Below are 21,741 nucleotides of genomic sequence, written 5' to 3'. Positions count from 1 at the left end.
GGCCAGTCCCTCTCTGACCCACACAGGGCAAACATGATACTTAAAAAGCAGAAACCTAACAACAAAAGAATAGTCCTCCTAGACAGGACTACCAAGAAATTAATCTTTTAAATTAAAGAATAAAAACATGAGTGACAACAGGTCAGTACATACAAAGCCAGTAGAACAGAGTTAAAAGTGTCTTAGAGGAAGATTGAGAGTCAAATGCATTAGTTGGAAAATAAATGAAAATGTTCAAAGAAGCACTCAGGAAACTATTAAAATAATAGCATTAACTTGAAGAAAAAGAGAATTATAATTATAATGTATGCTAAAATGAGAAATTAATAGTAAAATTATAAATGATCAATATAACTTAAAGCTATTTTGGAGAAAAAATTAGACAAATGTGACTAAAATGCTGAAATAAATATTTGAAATAAAGGGAACATAGTAACAGATAAAATGACTGAAAAGCGAAGCCCGGCATGGTGGCCTACACCTGTAATCCTAGCACTTTGGGAGGCCATGGCAGGAAGATCACTTGAGGCCAAGAGGTTTGAGACCAGCTTGAGTATCTAAGCAAGACCCCAGTCCCTAAAAAAATTTTTTAAATTAGCTAGATGTGTTGGCACATGCCTGTAGTCCCAGCTACTTAGGAGACTGAGGTGGAAGGATCGCTTGAGCCCAGTAGTTCAAGGCTGCAGTGAGCTGAGATCAATATCCAACAGAGTGTGGCTCTGTTTCTAAAAAAAAAATAAAAATTAAAATTAAATTAAATTAAATTAAAAAATTTAAAAGACTGAAAAATGACAAGAACACAACATATATATTACATACATACATATGTGTGTGTATATATAACATATATACATTTTTACCTATCTACCTAAAAACTTGCTTAAAATTGACTATTTCCTAAGAAAAAACCATTGGTGTATAAGAAAATGTGTATAAAACCAATAACCATGGAAGAAATTATATAGACACTAAAAAATTAGTCTCCAAAATAGACTCCAGGCTTAGCGGCTTTGATAGACGAATTATATCAAAGGTAGAATTCTATCAAAGGCTGATAACATTTGCATTTCTAAACAGTGGACAGAAAAATTCATTATTTAAATAAAGGATAGAAAAACATGGGAAGATTCTCAAATCATGTTATGAAAGCAAGCTATATATTACCAAAATCATATAAAAATTAGAAAAAAAGAACCTTATAGAGCAATATCACCCTAGCCATAACCCTCACGATAACCCTAACACTAACCCTAATCCTAACCTTTACAATAACTCGAACACTAACAGTAACCTCAACCCTTATGCTAGCCTTAACTCTAGCCCTAACCCTATTATTAACCCTTATTCTAGTCCCAGTAAGATACTGGAAGCGTATTATAATTGGAAGAGCTATGGCCTAACAGTATTTATTCCAAGAATCAACACTTGGAATGTCAGGAACAGAATTCACTCCACTGAGAGACAAAAGCAGGAATCACATGACTGCCTAAATAGTAGCAATGAACACATTTAGTGACATGCAGCTTTCATTTTCTATTTTAAAAAACACATAACTTAATAAATAGGAATAAAAGAAAACTTCTGTAGCTTAATGAAGAATATTTACCAGATAGCTACAGCAAGCAAACTTCATGGTGAAGGCATTTGGGTCAAGGTAAAAATAAGCCAAATTTCACCCGAAAACCCTCTTGCAAATAAAACCATTTTAACACATGACCACATTCAAATATATAAAAACTGATAGTTTTCCTATATAATGTTAAATATTTGATAAATGCCATGGGAAAAGTCCCAATTACAATAACCAAGTAACACAAATTAGTTGGAAAAGAATTTGAAAGATAAAACCCATAGCAAGAAAGCTATGAAATGTAACTGAAGGCTAATAACAGAATAAATGGAAAGAGGAATTCCTCTTATATATAGGAAACTATTTAAATATTGTTAAAATACCAGCTGTTTATAATTTAAATTACAGATCTGATCCATTTGAAAAGAAACCTCAATATGATTAATTTTTTAAACTTGAAAATCATTCTAAAGTTCATTTAGAAAGTAGGTAGCCAAGAATAACCAAAATGTTTTTTGAAATATTGGTTACCTTTATCAGATATGGAAATACACCATGAAACTAAAATAATTAAAATAGTGTACCAGCATTAGAACAAAGAGGTCAATTAGAGAATTCAGAAACAGACACTAAAATACACAGTATTTTCATATGTGGTACACATACATAACAGAAGTTGCAGCATGAATCATTAGAAAAATGAAGTATTTTTTAATAAATGGTGTTTCTAATATAAGAAAACTAACTTAGATCTAAGAACATACACCTAACTAAATCCCAAGAAAAGGATTTTCTAAATGTAAACACAATAGACGATGACATCACAAGGGAAAATACTGAGAGCCACCCAAAATGCTACAGATGAGACGAAAGGGTGCATGACTCAACTGGGGAGAATTCCTCCCACAAACATAAAAGCAGAGTATCTTCAATAACGCAAGAGTGCTTATGAGCATGGGAAAACTACATTATTGTTAAAGAGCTAAAGCCATGTGTGTTCAGTTCGCTTCTGCCTTCTGAGACGGAGACATATGCAGCACCTGGTGTGTCAGGATACAACAGCACAGGTGCTCTGGTACAGCTTGTTCCAGTACAAACTTGCACTTTTGAGATCAGCCTGGCAATTACACATTATGCCTCTTTTAAATGTCCATGTCCTCTGACCCAGGAATTCTGTAGGTGTGAACACTGCCTACAAAAGAGAGGAAGCTGCTGTGGATTTATGCACAAGGATGTTTACCTTGTATTATGGATATTAGTGGAAATCAGAAAAAAATAAACAAAAAGGGAATAATCCAATAAATGATACCTAGATCCATACATGGGAAACCATGCAACCTTCTAAAAATAATGTTTTCAAACTAGGTAAGGTCGAACACTTTGCAGAATACTATTCAGTTAAAAAGCAGGGCACGGAAGTGTGTACTGAATACCTGACGCAGATCGTCTGGACTGAAATTTCCCCAAAGCCCCTAGAGCACTGGGCAAGAGGCGCTCACCAGGCCTAACGCTGCAGAGCTCAAGCAACCTGAGTAGAAAGATCTGCCTCAGATTCACCAAGCCAGAGGCTGGGCCTGTGCGGTGGAGAGGACCAGAGGGCAAGGGCAGTGGAAGTCTGACCTGGCAGGAGCAGGGCAAGCAAGGGAGCCCAGGCCCTGAGGTTCATCAATATTTTATAAAATAATATTTGCCCATATAACCTTTAAAATTTTTTATTTTTAATCAAACTATAAATATACAGTTTTTAAAAGCAAATAATTCGAGAAAGCTTATAAAAAGCGGTGGCCCTGCCCGCCCCCCACAATCTTTCCCTGAGCTCAGCCTTCTTTGGCACTTCTTTATCTCCATATTTCTAATCACTGAGTTTGTATTTGCCGTTCGTGATCTTACAATTCTATGTGTCAGCTGTTAGCTTCCTGCTATAAAAGATGAGCACCAATTCTCCTGAGCCCCTACCTCGCCCTCCTCCCCACTCTCCAGGACTCCCCTCGCGGGCTGTGCGCCTGGTACCTACACCTCATGCTGCAGCTCCCTTCTTGTTTCTGTTTCTCGCAGGGAATCAGGCTCTCCCGACTGCTTTGCTTGGTGCTCTATGAACTTGGGTTGATTTCTTTCCAAACTCCTAGCCATGGGGCTGACCACTGCAGACCCACTCATCCTGACATCACCCTCCAAGCCTTTCTTGGAGCCACGCTCCAGGGCCCCAGCGTCCAGCTTCCTCACCCACCCAGTGGCTCCTTTCCCTCCCTCCTGCATCTGTTCCTAGGTTCCCAGTGTTCTGGGGCCAAATGAGGGGCTGGGGTGAAGCTATTCTGTGCCCTGCTTTCCGTTTAGGACAGTCCCCCAACACACGGCAGGCTCCCAGGTCACCTTCCAGGGAGGAACCAGACTGGGTAGGAGAGGGCTGAGAGGCCGAGTCCTTCTCAGACAGGTTTTCGACAGCTTTCCTATGTCAACACCGCCTCCACTGCCTCCCCATGTTCAGCCGCATAGTAACGCCATTCCCAAGACGTGGGGGCACTGTCTGCAACACAAGAAACTCACTTCCCAGTCCCCTCAACACACACACATACAACAGATGCACACAGACCACATACGCACGCACACACCTTCCACACACACACGTGTGTGCGCACCTATACACACACTCACCTGCACACACATACACACGCATGTGTACACAGACCTGCATGGGTAAATACACAGGCACACACACTTCACACACACGCACACTACACACACCACACACACTCACACTCACATGCACCTCTCAGCTTTGTAGGTTCAGATCTGCTCTGTTTGTCCATTTGCCTTCCAACTTTCAAAGTTCTGTCATCTTCTTTCTCAATTTTTTGGTGATCGAGACCATCCTGGCTAACACGGTGAAACACCGTCTCTACCAAAAATACAAAAAATTAGCCGGCCTGGTGGCGGGCATCTGTAGTCCCAGCTACTCAGGAGGCTGAGGTAGGAGAATGGGAATGGCCTGAACCTGGGAGACAGAGCTTGAAGTGAGCCGAGATGGCACCACTGCACTCCAGCCTGGGCAACAGAGCGAGACTCTGTCTCAAGAAACAAAAAAACAAACAAAAACTCTAAGAAGTAAATAACCAACTCAGTATTACAAGAAATAAAAGACCTCAAAGTAAATAAAAATCTTCAACAAAGTGTTCATTGCTACTTATTTCCCCATCTTGCTGTAGCGGAAAAACAGCCCCTAGATGGGGCTAGGAGTGGGCTCTGGCACTAACCAGCTATGGGAGATGGGTCCTTACCTGCAAAATGAAGTGGCCCTCAGAGGTCCGCACAGACCACACACAGCCCAGGGAAGGCCCACCTGTGCTTCTCCATGAGGCCTACGTTCATCGCTCTCTCTCAGGAGGGGGGAAGAGTTCTCCAAGACATGGGAATGGAAAAACCAAGTGCTCCCAAAACTACTGGCTCCCCTGGGAAACATCCACTCAGATGAGCTCTGCGCTGCTTCATCACCGCACCCCAGAATCCCACAGGGGGAAGCTGCAGGACTCACTCGACACAGCCCACGAGAGGAGAGCCCTTCTGTTCCAACCAGCTCAGTGCTCATAGCACCTTCCTTCCCACCAGCAGAAGAGGCCACAGGTGCCTATAAAAGTTCCCTGTCTGTACTGCACACAGGCCTCAGGGAATTTCCAGAATCTGCCTGCTGCAGCCTCCAGAACCCATGTGCTGGCAGGCGATGGTTCCACCTGCACTGCTTGCTCTGCCTCTCAGCCTGGCTGCCAAGGCACGGCTTGCAGGAGGTCAGGCTTGCCCCACCCCAGCACATTGGTTTATTTCCAGAACTGTAGGCTGGGTCTGAAGAGCCTACAGTTAGGCTCAGAAGAAGAATGTGGACAACGCCAAAGTCAAAGAGAAAATGGGAACAGCACATAACGGGTGTTGCTTATCTGCCTGAGTCCCAGAGGCTCTTCCCTTGAGATTTTGGTGAAAATTAGATCCAGATTTGTAAGATTACGAAGTTGGCCCCAAGGCAACAGCGATTTGGATTCCTCCAAGAAGTAGGTATTACAGAAGCTTTAGTTAAAGCCACAACAATAACTTAGCACAGAGAAGAGACTGGCTGGCTCCCCACTCCCACACCCACCCTGCTGGTAGGCTCCTCTTAGCCCCCAACGCCATGCGGACTGAGAGCAGCCTCAGGATGACCTGTGAGGCCCCTGACGTGCCCCAGCCGCACTCTCACCTCCTGCCCCGCAGCCTCCTCACTGCTCCATGGATGCACCAGGCACGTCAGACCCGAACTTCTGCTCAAAACACCCTTGGCCCTGCAGCCCCTTACTTACCTCCTGCACCAAGGGGCTCACACCTGCATCTCTGGCAAGACTCACACAGATGCCCCATGTCTCAGGGCTGACTGATGGCCTATTCACATGGCACCAGGATCCCACACCCTGCCCTTCCCTGTTTCCCCTACAGCCACTGTCAGCCCCTGACATGCCACAGAATGAACTCACTGACTAGATTTATGTTTTCGAGTCCCCGGCAAGGATGTCAGGATTCTGGCAGTGTGCCTGGGACATCGCAGGCACACTGTAAACATCTGCTAAACAAATGAAGGAACAAACAAAGTATTTGTTCAAGTAATTTGTTGGTAAGAACTCTCCTCTTAGGATATTAGGGTTCCAGTCACCTGTAAGCCCAAGCACCTACATGCACGGGCTCCCAACCGCCCCATGCCATCTCTCCGAGGGGCTCCCCCTGCCAACTCCCCATGCCATCTCTCTGACCAGGGCGCTGCCCTGCTGCAGCTGACATCTCTGGACACCCCGGTGGGTGGGAACTGCAGCACTGTCTCCTCAGGATGCACTGTGCCCAGGACCTCACAGCAGCCCAGGGCTGCCATCAAGCACACCAGGAAGGCAAGACACACTGGGAGTTCCGACCAACATCACATCAACAAGGCAGCTCTTCTTACTCTACTATTGTGAAGTTGGAAGACTTGGCTCAAATCCCAGCCCCACCACTGTCACCAAGATAACCTGAGTGAGTTACTTCACCTCGCCAAGCCTCAGGGAATAACAATCCCTATCTCAAAGGGGCACTGGGAGGATGAAGGGAGTGACTCTATGGAAGTTATCAAATCAGGGTGGCTGGTACTACTTCACCAGCATCAGCAGCCATCATAACTACATTAGTTTTCCATGCAAAACTGCAAATATACACTAAGTTCCTGCTGAAAACGTTTTGAAAATGACATTTATAAGCTTTAGAAAAAGAAAGACATCTTAAGGATAATTTTAAAAGGAGTCATCTCGAGGTAGTTTTACAAAACTAGAATTGAGACCACAGTGCATTGTCTGAGACAGGTGTGTGCTGCTGTGTGCTGGCTGGTGCCAGGTCCTTTCCACAGATGTCACCCACGCACCGTGTGGCTTCAGGCATTGTGGTGCCATCACGGCCACCGCATACACACGCACTATAGGGCAGGGGGCACTGTCGGCACAAGAACAAAGGCGTGCAGTAGGCTCCAAGAGTGCTAACAACTGGCCCTCCAGCTCCTGCTGGTCTACATGGTCAGGTTAACTGTGAAGAAAGGTTACCAGAGAAAGAGGAAACTGCCTCTTTGAAAATCTTGGTTCCACAGAAGCAAGAACGGAAAATGCGTGTCACTCACACTATATGCTCTTGGCAGTAGTGTGACCTGAGGCAGGTTCCTCATGAGACATAAAACCAGGATCCAGGGGGAAGGCAGAGACACACGGCTTCCACTCTGCTGACACAGAAAGAGTCGTTTAGTCTAAAAATATCGCCTGTGACAGCATCATAAGAAGCACTACTTACACAGAACCACGTGGGGAGCTTCTCTCTCGCAGACAGTCCTGTAAACAGTTGAAGGAAAAAACAATTAAAATTGGAAATCACAGGCTTTCCAAAGAGAGACAGAAATCACAATCATCTTTCACCTTAGACACCAAATTTTATCAAACCAAAGTCATCTATTAAAAAGACATGTTCATAAATCAGTTATTGGGAAGGTCAAAGACAGTTTCCCAGAGAAAAAATTCCACAAAAAGTGATTCAATTCTAAACTGAGTCTGGCACATACACAATACTGATAAAGACTTAGAGCCGCAGGGTCCCTGAACCTTGACCCACAGTCCTCAGCCTCATTGAAGTCTGGGGCACAGCTGATTCTCAAATCCCTCTGAATCTATGGGGGATGGTAAGAATGCAGGGAGAGTATCCGGGACAGGACGGCTGTACCGCGAAGGTCTGCAGCTTCACTCCTGAAGCCAGCGAGACCACGAACCCACCGGGAAGAAGGAACCAACTCCGGTGGTAACAGAGCAAAGTAAGCAGAAGAAAGGAAATACAGAATAGAAATCTATAAGCTGAAAGCCATTTTAAAAATACTTGCTTCGGGAGACTGAAGTGGGAAGATCACTTGAAGCCAGGAGTTTGAGACCAGCCTGGACAACATAGCAAGACCTACTCTCTACAGAAGAAAATTCTGTTACATTAGCCAGGCATGGTAGATGGTGGAACATCCCTGTAGTCCTAGCTACTCAAGAGGCAGAGGCAGGAAGATCACTTGAGCCAAGGAGTTCAAGGTTACAGAGCAAGCCTCTGTCTCTAAAATTATATAAATAGAAGTAAAAAATACAGAAAATTAATGAAACTGAAAGTTGATTCTTTAACAAGGCAAACAATATTGACTGCACTGACCAAGAAAAAAGAGAGAAGGCCGAAATTACCAACATCAAGAATGAGAAATAGAACATTATACAGACACAAAACATATTATAAAGACAATTACGTCAAACCACAATGTGATACCACTTCACACCAGAATGGCCATAATCAAACAAGTCTAATGGAAGTGTTGATGAGGACCTGGAGAAACAGGCAACCTCATACATCGCTGGTGGAAATGAAAAATGGTGCTGCTAGGGTGGAAAACAGTCTGGCAGTTCCACAAAAAGTTAAACATAGAATCACCATAGGATAGCAACTCCCCTCCTAGGTACAGACCCCAAAGAATTAAAAATACAGATTTAAGCAGATGCTTGTTTCTAAGAGTGCTATTCACAATAGCCAACATGGGGAAACAACCCAAATGTCCATCAGCAGATGAATGGATCAACACGTTTAGTACAGCCATACAATGGAGTATTCTGCAGACATCAAAAGGAATGAAGGACGGCACGTGTTACAGATGAACCTCCAAACGGTTAGGCTAAGTCCAAGAACCCAGACACAGAAGGTTATATATTGCATTATCTCTTCAGATGAAATATCTAGAACAGGCAAGTCCACAGAGACAAAAAGCAGGTTAGTGGTTTCCAGGGCATAAGGAAAGGGGGAGACCAGGAGTGATTACTTAATGGGTGGGAGGTATTCCTCTGTAGTAACAAACAAGTTTTGAAAACGTCTGAAACTCGATACTAGTTGTACAACATTCTGAATGCACCAAATTGTACACTTTAAAACGGCTAACTGCATTTTAAGTGAATTTCACCTCAATAAATAAATAAATACAATAAGCGGATGCTATGAACTACTCTGCATGTCAGTAAATCTGCCAACTTAGATGGAGCAAGTTCTTACAAGAATCAAATCATCGAAACTCACTCAAGGAGAATTGAATAATCCTATATATATATATCAAAGAAACTGCATTCAAGATAAAACCTTCCCACAAAGAAAAGAGCTGACTGAGATGACTTCGCAGGTGAATTCTATAAAATATTCAAGGAAGAAATAATATCGCTTTCTTACTAACTCATCTAGAAAACTGAAGATGAGAGAATACTTCCCAATTCATTCTATAAGGCAAGCATTAACATGATACAAAATCAGAAAAAGACACAGAAGAAAATACATCCATATTCCTCAGAAATATAGATGCCAAAATTCTTAAATTTTAGCATATAAAAATCCAACAATATAAAATAAATCCATGCAGATAAAGTGGGTTTTAACCCAGAAATGCAACTGGCTTACTATTGTTTTTTAAAACAATCAACGTAATTCACCATATAAACAAAAAAGAGACACCATATGATCATCTCAATAGATATAGAGAAAACACTTGACAAAATTCAGCATTAACTCATGATAAAAATCCTCAGCAACCTGGGAATTTAAGGACTCTTTCTGAACCTGATAAAGGACCTCCAGTTGAAACATACAGCTAACAGTATACACAGGGGTGAAAACTGAATGCTTACCCCTACATTCAGGAACAAAGTTACACTGTCTCCTCCAAGCACTTCCTTTAACAAGATACCAACCTCCACAAGTTGATCTATCAATTCAGTGCAACCCCAATCAAAACCTGAACTAATCTAATTCTAGAATTTGTATGAAAATACCGAGGAAATAAACCAGCCAAAGAACTCTGAAAAAGAGAACAAAATGGGAGGGCTTATACTGCCCGATTTCAAGATAAAGCTGGTTATAAAGATAAATAAATTGACCCATGGAATAGAGTACAGTCCAGAAATAGTCTGCACACAGTATTAACCATGTTTTCCCTTTTCCGTATCTGATGCTTTGACATCCAGGGCCTTGCTGACCCTGGAGGGACTGCCCTCCAAGCGTTAGCCAATTCCTAGAAATAGCAAACAACCCACCCTAGAGTGTACCTTTCAAATATAAACCCACCAATCCAGAGCCCACACGCCAACCACCTCCTCTCACATGGGGCCACTCCCCACCTGCCCCCATCACCCAAGGCCAGGCACCAGACAACTAGGGACAGACTCTACACCCAAGGGCCTGTTGAAATGATTCAAACTGCCACTCCCAAGCCTGCTCCCCGTGCCTCACCCATTCGTCCTGTGGAGACCACAGTGAGGCTTTCCCTGCCCACTTTGTCCCCTTGCTCCCTCTGCCTCTTAACCTACCCGGTGCTTCCTGCGTGGCCCTGCCTGGCAGCCGTGCTCCTGTTTCCAGGGAGCTGTGGGTACAAACACTTTCTTCCTTCATGAAGTCATTTCTATGTCTCATGTCTTAGCACACTGGATTAAAACAAATCCCAGATCTCCTGAAAACACACACATACGAACAAGTCATTTTGACAAAGTTTCCCACGCAACTTAATGAGGAAAAGATCATCTTTTCAAGAAATGGTGCTAGAACACCTGGACATTATATTTTTAAAAAACAAGAAAAATAAGAACCTTGACATTTTCTTTGCATCCAATATAGAATTCAAAATAGATCATAGACTTAAATGTAATAGTCAAAACTATAAAGCTTATAGAAGAATGAAGAAGAGAAAATCTTAAAGACCTTCAATTTCACAAAGAATTATTAAGCATGATACAAAAGGCATGAACTACGAAAGAAAAAAACTGATGTTGGAGGTTACCAAATTTTAAAATTTTTCATCTTCAAGTCACTGTTATAAAAATGAAAAGTCAGGATACAGACTGAGAGAAAATATTTGAAAAACACATACCCCATAAAAGACTGTATCCAGAATATATACAGAAAAAATTCTCAAAGCCCAATAAGAAAATAAACAACCCAGTTTTTTAAATGAGCAAAATATTTGATCAGGTACTTCAAAGAAAATATACAGATGGCAAATAAGCACATGAAAAGATGATCTGGCCAGGAAAGCGCAACACATGCTTTCCAGACCAGCCAGACCAGCCATGGGAGCCACACGCGGGTCACTGTCCTCCACATCCTGAATGCCGTGGTGGAAGGCACTGGAAACACAGGCAGGCTTCAAGTGGGAGACACAAACATCAGGAAAAGTCAGCACTGTCTGCGACACAGGGACAGATGGACAGGCCTAGCGGGATCATGGGCCTGCAACCCACTGACAGGGGAAAGCAGGGGATGGGGCATGTGAGCAGAGCCAGTCAGGATGCTGTCAACACTCCTTGAGCACACAGAGGTCTGGGGCATGAGCACCCAGGATGGAGTGGAGCAAGCCCCACCTGGAGTTCTAACCACACCAGTCTCTTCTGGGCTCCAGCCACAGGCCTCTGGGTATTGGACCTGGGCCTCTGCTCCTCTCCTAGGTGAGCCCACCCAGTCCATAGCCATGCTCTCTTTCTCTACTGATAATTTCCTAAGTTAATCTCCTTGCCCCTGCTGTCCCCCATGAGCTCCCATATCCACTGCCTACCTGGCCAAGCCACTTGGACGTCTATAACCTAAAGTCCAAGACCAAATAATTAACCCCTCCCACCTTGGACCTGACCCTCCCCAAGTCATCCCATCTGAGTTGCTCAGGCCCCTCGGAGTCAGGTCGTAGTCCTCCCTCCAGTCCTGTTGGTGGCCTCAGCACGTATGACATCTCAGCAGGCCTAACCACACTGCCTGGGTACCTGCGGCCTCCGTACCAAACCTGCGCCCCAGTGCCTTTCCCACAGCCAGGGTGAGCCTGTGCTGTGGGGTCTGGGGCCATGCTGTCCGCTGCCCTGAGGGTGACACCTGACCTCCTAAGGGGGCCTGCCCTCCTGACCTCATCTCCTGCACTGGCTTCCTCACTCCAGCTGCCCCCTGCCTCCTTTCCTTTCCTCCATCAGTTCTTTGCCCCATGCACGCCTCCTGCCTAGACACATGCCTGGCTCCCTCCTGCCACCCAGTTCCAGCAGCTCTTCCTCAGAAAGGTCTCCCTTGCCCACCTTCCAGGCAGCCCCTCAGTCCCTCCTGCTCAGCCTCCCTGCTCTCCGTCTAGCATGTGCCTGCTGTGTTTGTAAGTCACTTTCTTTGGTTGTGGGCCCTCTCCCCGCCCACTAGAAATAAGGCCCATGGTAGTAAGAACCTTGCCTGTGTGTTCCCTGCCACTCCGAGACTGGGAAGAGCACTGTGGAGGCAGGCCCCCAGCAGAGGCTTGATGGAGAGAGGACAGGCAGGCACTGCCCCCAAAGTCTTCTCCCAAAGTGGCAGGTCCTGAAGGAGAATGGGGCATTAAGGACAAGCTTGCTGTGAGACCCAGGGCATCTGTGCCTCCACATCTGTGGGCACTCTTCCTTTTCTAAAAAATCACAGAATGAAGTAATTCTTATTGGACAAGGGAAAGGGAAAACCCTGAACCTTCCACAGGATACTTATAATTCAATTAATCAGAAAAAAAGCACCATCAGAAACTGTCTGACCAGAAGTCATCTGCTCAGAGTTCAGGGCGCTTCCCAAGCACAGGCCGCAGGTGGAAGCTACCACAGACCACGCCCAGCCGATGTGCCGCAGCCCAGGGCCCAGGCTCTGGCATTGCCACTGGTCTGCAAACACATCCTAGCATCGCAGGGGAAATCACACAGCCACGACAGAATTTCTTCATTAGAAAGATATTTTTAAAACACAGCCAGTAATAGGGCAAAAAAAAAAAAAAAAAAAGCAAGCAAAATGTTACACCTTCTGCAGATTTAACCATGATACAAACTGCCATACTTACTGCTCGAAACAGTTTATTTGAGCTATTATCTGTAACTTTCATCATTTAAGTTATAGAGGAAGTTCATGGAATACTGTAGTATCCCAATGACAGCATTTCCTGAGAGTCAGTGCCTCCCTTATAGAGAGGCCGTCTTGTCCTCCTGCCACCCACTTTCTCAGACCAGAGCAGCCTCACAGCCCAACAGCCTGAAAACAATAGCAGACAGAGTGCCACTCCAACTGAGGGAGGGCGGGTTCTCTTTTAGATCCCACTGAGGCACCGCACCCTTGCTGTTCCCCATCACCGCCCACACGTCTACATGTCTTACGCCGCTTCTCATTCTCACACTTACGGTGACACCGCTAACACCTCACATCAGTTTTAATGTTCGTGTTACAGAGCAGCCTGGCCCGCCACCATGAAGGCAGCGAGATTCCCAGCTGTCCCCACCTCGCTTGGCAGGGGCAGGGCTGGGACTCCTTCCAACATGCAGTGTTGGCTTCTGGGGCTGCCCCACGGGGAGAGGATGAGCAAGCAGAGAGCAGAAAGCAGCAGAGTGGGGGCAGCCCCCATGCACCACCCTGTGGAGTGTTTTAGCCCACCACTTCCAAAGACTGCATTCTCATGACTCAGGGTAACACTGGGGGAGGGGGTGGGTCACAGCTGGACACCCCTGGAAATGCAGCTCCTAGGAATTTGCTCATAGGTTCCATTTTTGCTACATGTGTTAACAGGAGCTCAGACTTCAACAGATCTCAATAAAGGAAGATGAGCAAATGCTATGTTTTTATCTAAAACCTAAATAGGCCACAGCAAGGATCTGACTTCAGGAGGGGAACAGCCTTGACTCTGAATTTCTCCAGATCTGGGGGACAGAGTGTCTCATTAACTCACCCTCTCCAGGTGAGTGAATTGAGAGTTTTACAGTGCCAACAAGAAGCAGGATGTGAGGGAGCTAGAGTTTAAAACAGCTTATGATGGAAAAGGACGGGCAAGGAAGATTCAACTTAATTCCTATCGCAGAATCCACCAGTAATCACCATTTCTATTATAAATAATTACCACTCTCAGTGATGGTCTTAGCGGAAAGAAGAAGGAAGCAGTCAGCAGGTGGACTTCTTTACTCCTCCCCCTCAAAAGTGGCATGGCCATGACATGACTGACAAGGCCAGGAAATGCAGATCCCACAGACCCTTGGCTGGACCCTGGGCCTGTCATCCAACCTGAGTGTTGTGCCGGCTGTGCTCCCTTGCTGGGACAGCAGCCAGCCCCTTCCCTTCTTCCAGACACTCGACAGCAAGTTTCCTCCCTTTAGACATTCAGCCTCTGCCCACAGTGTGTATTTTTTATTTCACTGTTCTATTTAAGATAGATCATACTTCAGGTATGTGTGAATACAGATACATATACTCATGTTTCAATCTTATAAAATTACATTGATGGGCTTTACTCACTATCAACTTGTAATGATTTATAAAATGATTTTTGTTTCAATGTTAGCACATGAACTTATTAAAAATTTAAAATTCACTATTTTTACTTTCCTTTTTTCTGAATGGATCACTCTCATTATCAGAACTGGACACAGGAAGTCTGGCCTCTCACCAGGGTAGTGAAGTTGCCTAAAATATATCTGCTACACTCTCTAGACAACTGCCCATATGATCACCAATCCCTGATGGAGAACTAGTTCTGCAGAGCCCTGCCCCAGAGCCTCCCTCAACAGCAGGCCGCCAGGCCCCAGACAGCAGGCCATGTGCTCAGAGCCACTCTCTAGGACGCCTGTGTGTCCCCTGGTTGCCAAACACATGCCAGCTCTCTGTGCAGAAAGCTGGAAAGAACTGAAAAGTGCAAAAAGTATCTGTAAAAGCACCTCCACTTCCCAGATAGAAACGATGACAGCAGTAGAGTGTATTTTCTTCTAGTACTTTCTTATTATTACATTTACCTACATACTTTTTTTTTTTTTTTTTTTTTTTTTTTGAGACGGAGTCTTGCTGGGTCTCCTAGGCTGGAGTGCAGTGATGCGATATCAGCTCACTGCAACCTCTACCTCCCGGGTTCAAGTGATTCTCATGCCTCAGCCTCCCAAGGAGCTGGGACTACAGGTGCATGCCACCATGCCCGGCTAATTTTTTTTTTTTTTTTTTTTTAATATTTTCAGTACAGACGGGGTTTCACCATGTTAGCCAGGATGGTCTCAATCTCCTGACCTCATGATCCACCCACCTCGGCCTCCCAAAGTGCTAGGATTACAGACGTGAGCCACTGTGCCCGGCTACATTTACCTATATACATTTTTAAAACAAAAATGATATCACACATATGTTCGCTAAGAAAATGTAGTAAATCTGTATCTGTAGTATTTGTAGAAAATATTTATAACAGGTTGTTTTTAGCCTTTTAACAATATTTATTAATAGTCAAAGAAATTTGTCTACGAAAATCTCTATTATTTAAGATTATCTGGATTGCTTTTATGCTTAGAGAAATACTTCTGCATTTCAAATATCAGGTTAATATTCACATAATTCTTCTCCAACAATAAAAATATATATTATTTATCCTATGAGAATAAAAGTGATATACATTCACTTAAGAAAGCTTAGAAAATTCAGAAGTGTGTGAAAACAAATAGCAGGGTGACCTTAGCTCTCAGCGACAGATGCTGTAAGCCTTTGGTTGCACCTGTACACACACATACACATGCACACATATATCCACTTACATTTTATGAAACGTAGGCCATTTTTACCTACATTACTGATTTAGGTGCCAGTATACTGGGAACATTTTTTTCATGTCATGGATCATTCCTATAAACACTAATTGCTGTCTAATATCTCATTGTGTTGTGAAGCACAATAACTGATTTACTAAATCCTTTATTACTGGGTATTTGGGTTGCTTCCAATTGTTAATTATTTAAATTACTGCTGTAGTGAACATACTCCGTACATAAATTTAGTGCTTATCTGATTATCTCCTGAAGATAAAGCCGTAAGAGCAGAATTTTCAGCCAGAGTGCATAAATATTTTCAGAGCTTCTCATACACTTGAACAAAGAGCCCCCAGAAGCTTGCTTCCCCACAGTCATCCTCTGAAACACACGAAGTGACTTCAGTTTCTGTGATTTCTTGCCAAAACTCTACCTTATCAACCTTCTCAAAACACATGCAGATGAGATCGTGAAAGAACAATGCACATACATTTGCTTAATCAATAGTAAGACTCAGTCCCCTCCCTGTCTATGGACCTCTGTGAAATTCGACAGGAAAGTGACAAAGTGGACCAAATGGAACACATGGAGCATGAAAAGAAAGTGGAACCAGTAGCTTCTGGTCAAAGCTCAACAAATTTAAGCAAATACATTTAGATAAGAAATTCTGATGTCTTTCATATTAGAATAACTTTTAAATGAACCTAATAATAATCAAGTCATTTAAAAATAATTAAATTGAGGTCAGGAGCTGTGGATATCATTGTGAACTTGGGACCACAAAAGGCTTATTTCCAGTTCTCTCACCAAAAATGGTCTCCACAAATACTCATGGTCAGTCCTGCAGCCAAGAGTTTAGACTATTTTTTTTTTTTTTTTGAGATGGAGTCTCACTCCGTCGCCCAGGCTGGAGTACAGACAGTGGCGCAATCTTGGCTCAATGTAACCTCCACCTCCCGGGTTCAAGCGATTCTTATGCCTCAGTCTCCTGAGTAGCTGGGACTACAGGTGCCTGCCACCATACCTGGCTAATTTTTGTATTTTTAGTAGAGAGGGGGTTTCGCCACATTGGCCAGGCTGGTCTTGAACTCCTGGCCTCAAGTGATCCTACTGCCTCGGCCTCCCAAAGTGCTGGGATTACAGGCATGAGCCATCCCACCCGGCCTCAAATACAACTTTCTATACCTGCAAACATTATTGGCCAAGTAGCTGCTTCTGCAACTTGAGGCAAGAAAAAGTCAGAGGGCCTGACACAGTGTTCTGACCAGAAAGCAAGTTACCTTCAAACATCTGGGGCAGCGCAGGGCAGCACAAAGTGGCAGCTGAAAGGGCCCCCACACCCAGCCAAGCTGTGGCCATCCTGGCATTGGAGAGAGTAAGTAATATTCTTGTTTAAGTTTGAAGCAGGAACTCAGATTGAACTCAAGGTCCAAATCATCTTAGAACATGCAACCAAGTCACCTGTCCTAGACTAACTGGTCTAGAACATGAAGCCCACACCCTGCTGATTAGGGTGCAAGTGCTGAGCTGCTGGACGTTATCCGCACCAGAGAGGTAAGAGAAGCATCCATCAAAACCATTGCAACCCTACAAAGGTAAAGGTACAGAGGTGATGGAGAATTAAACTACAGTGCAGGTGTTTTCAAAACTCTAAACAATCATTGTATTTCTGAATATTTTTACTGCTAAGGCATTTAAAAGAATAATGTACTCACACTGCTTAAATCGTTTTTAAAAATTGATTAGTATATGTTTTTTAATTTATTTTTTATTACTTTTTTATTATACTCAAGTTCTGAGATACATGTGCAGAACGTGCAGGTTTGATAGAGTGGATAAAGAAAATGTGGTACATATATACCACGGAATACTATGCAGCCATTAAAAAGAATGGGTTCATGTCCTTTGCAGGGACATGGATGAAGGTGGAAACCATCATTCTCAGCAAACTAACACAGGAACAGAAAACCAAACACCGCATGTTCTCACTCATAAGTGAGAGTTGAACAATGAGAACATATGGTCACAGGGAGGGGAATATCACATACTGGGGCCTGTCAGGGGGTCGGGGGTAAGGAGAGGGAGAGCATTAGGAGAAATATCTGATGTAGATGACGGGTTGATGGGTGCAGCACACCACCATGGCACATATATACAGATGTAACAAACCTGCATGTTCTACACATGTATCCCAGAACTCAAGTATCATATTTTTACCATATTTTTGAGCCCTAAATAAAGTACAAGCAGCAGTGAGCATTCCTCTTTAGGCACTAAGGACCGGTGGATGTTAAAGACCTTTGCAGTTGTCCTGCTGGCTTATCTCTGGCGGGCCATTTGGTGGTGCATTCTCTACTGGTCCCTCAGGTTTCCACTTACTCTCATTGGCTTTACAAGTTGGTAGGTAATGATTTTGCCTATAGAGGTTCAAAAATCTGGCAATCTTTTAGTTTCCATATTTGGTGTTCATGACGTAGTATGTGTATTAGTCCATTCTCGCACTGCTATGAAGAAATACCTGAGACTGGGTAATTTATAAAGAAAAGAGGTTTAATTGACTCACAGTTCCATACTGCTGGGGAGGCCTCAGGAAACTCAGAATCATGGCAGAAGGCAAAGGAGAAGCAGGCACCTTCTTAAAAGGGTGGCAGGATGGAGAAGTGCCAGATGCTTATAAAACCCTCAGATCTCATGAGACTCACTCACTGTCACGAGAACAGCATGGGGGAAATCATCCCCATGATCCAGTTACCTCCACCTGGTCCCGCCCTTGACATGTGTGGATTTTGGGTAATAGGGATTACAATTCAAGATGAGATCTGAGTGAGGACACAAAGCCTAACCATATCAGTATGTCTTGGAGAAGACACACTAAAAACCCTCTGCCCATATCTCCTGCCACTAGATATGGCTTGTTCTCACTACTCAGTTCCTCAGTTGTCTTCTTTTAACTCTCTCAGTGATGGCCCCTCTGGCCTCCCTGAGAACATTTGCTGTTCTGTCCTTCATCCCCAAGAGCGGCCCCAAGTCACTCACATCCACTGAGAAGCCCCTTCCCAACTGCCTCAGCCCTAATTCTGAGGTAAAGCCAACCTTGCTGCAAGGTGAGGATTACGAACAGTCAGCCAGATACAGCTGAGCTAATCATACAACATGGCTTGTTCCCTGAATTCAGCCAGGCCAGGTTTAACCCAAGATAGAACTTTCTCACACGTTGACCTCCCATCCCATTAGCTGGACTCTAGATTTGCTGCTTGGCCCTGCTTAGCACAAGTCCCACACAGTTTCCACTCCTTTATTTTACAGAGCATCTTGATATCAGATGAATAAACAGCTCTGCACTGCTGTTCTTTTCCAAACTTTATTGGCCAGTCTTGTGCTTTTATTTAATTGTGACATTGAGAAGCAGTTCATCAATTTTCATAAAATATCCTGTGGCAATCACATTCATTTTTTGAAAAGTGTTCATTATAAAACATAGGACGCAGATGACATCCGTGAGAATGGCAGAGTAATAACCACTAACTGCTTACCTCTCCATAAAAGCAATGAGAACACTGGCAAAATTGTCACAATTAACTTTTTAAGAGCTCTGGAAATTCATCAAAGGCTTGCAGCAATCCAAGGATCACTGATTCAAGAAAAACAACTGGACCTTAGTAAGAACAGTGAACTTTGTGGCATTTTAACTTATCCTACTTCCATTCCCTTCCTGCGAGCTGCATCTGAGCCTTGAAAACCAAGAGCCCAGCAATCAATGAGAACCAGCAGCCTGGTGGGCATGGAAGGGGCAGAACAAGACAGGAGTCTTTCGAAGCTGTAAACACCTACCTTTAAAAAAGAAACAAGATCTCAATTCGATAACCTAAACTTCCATCTTAAGAAATTAGTAAAACAAGAGAAAACTAAACCCAAAGTAAGCAGAAGGAAGGAAACAACAAATACTATGGCAACAAGAAATTAAACACAGAATAGAAAACAAAACCAAAGTTAGTTCGTTTCTTGAAAAGATCAACAAAATTGACAAATCTTCACCTAGACTAGCAAAAAAAAAAAAAAAAAAGGAGAGAAGACTCAAACTATTAAAATTAGGAACGAAAGTGGAGACATCACTACCAACCTTGCAGAAATAAAAAGGATTATAAGAAAATACTATAAACAATTTTATATCAACAAAAAACCTAGATGAACAAATTCCTAGAAACATACAGAAACTGATTCAAGATAAAAGAGAAATCTGAACAAACCTAAAACAAGTGAAGAGATTTAGTAACCAAAAAACTTTCCACAAGGAAAAGTCCAGGATCAGATGGGATTACTACTGTATTCTGCCAAACATTTAAGTAAGAATTAACAACAACCCCTCACAAACTCTTCCAAAATTACAGACAAGAAAAGGATACTTCCCAACTCATTTTATGAGGCCAGTATTAGCCCAATACCAAACCCAGACAAAGACATCAGGAGAAAACCAAAGACCAATGTCTCTTATGAATACGCATGTAAAACATCACAACAAAAATATTAGCAAAGCAAATCTAACAATATATAAACAAGATTATACACCATAATCAAGTGGGGTTTATCCCCAAAATGCAAAGTTGGCTTAATATCCAAAAATCAATCAATGCAATACATCACATTAATGGAATAAAGGACAAAAACCACATGATCATCTCAGTAGACACAGAAAGAGCATTTGACAAATTTCATTATGTCTAATGATAAAAACACTCAAAAAAACTAGGAATAAAAGGAAGCTTTATTAACTTAATAATGGATATCTATGAAAAGCTCACAGATAACATCATGATCAACAGCAAAAGACTGAAAGCTTTTCCCCTAAGATGAGAAACAGGACAAGGATGCCTGCCCTTACCAGTACAATCAATGCCGTATTGGAGGTTTTAGCCAGGACAATTAGGCAAGAAAAAGAAATACAGGACATCCAGACTGAAAAGGAAAAATACAAATATCTCTATTTGGAGATGACATGATATTGTATATAGAAAATAATAAGAAATCCACTAAAAAACTAGTATAATAAAGTTCAACAAGGTGGCAGGGATCAATACACAAAAAGTATTTGTATTTCTGTACATTAGCAATGAACAATCCAAAAATAAAATAAAATAAAATTCCATTCATAATAGAGCAAAAAGAATAAAAAACTTAGGAATATATTTAATTTTAAAAAATGCAAGACTTATACACCAAAAACTACAAAAAAGGGAAAGGAATTAAACAAAACCTAAATAAACAGAAAAACATCCTATGTTCACCAATTGAAAGATGTAGTATTATTAAGAAGGCAATATGTCCTAAACTAATCTACAAATTCAATGCAATCTCTATAAAAATCCCAGCTGACTTTCTGACAGAAATTGACAAGTTGATCCTAAAATTCATATGAAAACTCAAGGGACTCAGAATAGCCAAAATAATCTTTAAAAAGAAAAACAAAGTCAGTGGACTCACATTTCTCAATCTGAAAATGTATTACAAAGCTACAGCACTCAATACATCTGAACTGTATCCCCACAAAACTCATGTGTTGAAGACCTAATCCCCCAAATCACTATATTTAAACATAGGAACTTTAAAGAGGTATTAATAATTAGGATTAAATGAGATCATAACGGTGGGGCCCTACTCCAAAAGAACTAGTGTCCTTACAGGAAGAGGACTGGTATCCTTACAGCAAAAGAACTGTGAAGACATAGCGAGAAGATGTCATCTCCAAACCAAGTAGAGAGTCCCCAGAAGAAACCTAAGCTGCCAACACTTTGATTTTAGACTTCTGGCTTCCAGAACTATGAGAAAATACATTTCTGCTGTTTAAGCCATTCAGTGTAGTATGTTGTTATGGCAGCCCTAGCAGACTAATTCAGGGTATAATGATGTAGATATAGATATATTCTCTCTCCCTCCCCACATATAAATCAACAAATTAACCCTTACATTTATAGTCAACTGGTTTTCACTAAGACTGCCAAGACAATTCAATGGAGAAACACTATTCATTTTAATAATTGTCCCAGTGTGCTGGGACAACTGGATATCCACGTGCTA

At 42.8% G+C, this 21,741-nt stretch overlaps 1 protein-coding gene across 25 annotated transcripts in view; it reads right to left on the bottom strand.

Annotated features, from left to right (window-relative positions):
- Window positions 1–21,741, bottom strand: part of PCBP3 (poly(rC) binding protein 3) — a 273,001-nt gene that overhangs the window by 181,735 nt on the left and 69,525 nt on the right. For 22 of the 25 annotated variants that reach the window (XM_033232649.1, XM_033232650.1, XM_033232640.1 and 19 more), the window contains one exon: window positions 7,391–7,428. The exons of 1 other annotated variant lie outside the window; for it this stretch is intronic. The gene's annotated coding sequence lies outside the window, so the exon portion shown is untranslated. Of the gene's footprint in view, window positions 1–5,892; window positions 6,030–7,390; window positions 7,429–21,741 lie in introns of those variants that run through there. 2 more of the 25 variants (XM_033232645.1, XM_033232641.1) reach the window with 1 other exon arrangement.

The sequence above is a fragment of the Trachypithecus francoisi genome, unplaced genomic scaffold, assembly GCF_009764315.1.
Source record: "Trachypithecus francoisi isolate TF-2019V2 unplaced genomic scaffold, Tfra_2.0 Lachesis_group14, whole genome shotgun sequence".
Lineage (NCBI taxonomy): Eukaryota > Metazoa > Chordata > Mammalia > Primates > Cercopithecidae > Trachypithecus > Trachypithecus francoisi.
Note: the sequence above shows the minus strand (reverse complement) of the source record. Positions and strands in the feature narration are given on the sequence as shown.